Genomic DNA, 1,472 nt, shown 5'->3' with positions numbered 1-1,472 from the left:
TGAGTTCCCTGCAATTTCTCTACTTCCTTTTCTCTTCCTGCAATTTTTGCATGGGCTGCCTGATGTGATGCATTGTGTAGGTTTGTCGAATACGTTCATCGATGCTCTCTATAGCATTTGATTGCTGTTGCCCATATATATCTAAATAGGTTTGCAGGATCCTTGCTTTTGTTCATCATCTGTATCTAAGAATGAGCTTAAAAGTTATTAGTTTTTTTATTTCCCTTCATTTTGTCGATACTCAACTACTCGAGATTTCGAGAGCATTGTCTTAGCGAGCACTTCGACTTAGATGTTGCGAGGTATTAGTGAGCTTCTACAAAGAAGGCTGCAGATAATTGATTTATTTAGTTGTTGCACATCCATATGTGTCAAAATATTGTCAATAGACAATGAAGAATATAATTTTCAAAATACATGGTTAATTATGGAGCATCCAATTATAGAACATCCATGGATGACTACAGAATGAACGAAGTACTAACAGATGACGATCCAGGAAGAGGTGATTTCTAACCTTGGAAACGACGAATCGATGAGTCAACTTCAAATGGTCAATAAGAATCGGAAACTAAAATTAGGCTCGCGCGTCTTAAAAACTAAACTAGACACCAAAGTTACAAGTATTTAATAATGTGAAATATTCATATCTTACATTAAAAAACTAGCCCGTGCGAATGCACGGGTTGACGGCTAGTTCTATGTAATTCTTCTTCTAGCAGTTGAGCACAATTTTCCTTTCCATCATACTCACGAAAGATATTAAAAAGACGAAGCGTATGATACAAACGTAACTCCATTTTTTTGAAGTTTTTTTTTATAAACTAAACTACTGCTAAAACAAGAAACAAAAAGATTTGATTGCAAGATCTAAAGATATATATTCAAGCACTAACCTCCCCGGCAACGACGCCAGAAAAGAGCTTGATGTCTACTACACAACCTTCTTCTTGTAGACGTTGTTGGGCCTGTAAGTGCACATGTTTGTAGGACAGTAGCAAATTTCCCTCAAGTGGATGACCTAAGGTTTATCAATTCATAGGAGGCGTAGGATGAAGATGGTCTCTCTCACACAACCCTGCAACCAAATAACAAAGAGTCTCTTGTGTCCCCAACACACCCAATACAATGGCAAATTGTATAGATGCACTAGTTCAGCGAAGAGATGAAGATACAAGTGCAAAATAGATAGTAGATATAGGTTTTTGTAATCTGAAATAATAAAAACAGCAAGATAACTAATGGTAAAAGTGAGCGTAAACAGTATGGAAATGATGGGAAACAAGGCCTAGGGTTCATACTTTCACTAGTGCAAGTTCTCTCAACAATAATAACATAGATAGATCATATAACAAGCCCTCAACATGCAACAAAGAGTCACTCCAAAGCCACTAATAGCGGAGAACAAACGTATAGATTATGGTAGGGTACGAAACCACCTCAAAGTTATTCTCTCAGATCAATCTATAAAA

Source organism: Triticum aestivum, chromosome 5B (genome assembly GCF_018294505.1).
Source record: "Triticum aestivum cultivar Chinese Spring chromosome 5B, IWGSC CS RefSeq v2.1, whole genome shotgun sequence".
NCBI lineage: Eukaryota > Viridiplantae > Streptophyta > Magnoliopsida > Poales > Poaceae > Triticum > Triticum aestivum.
This window is presented reverse-complemented; position numbering follows the sequence as displayed.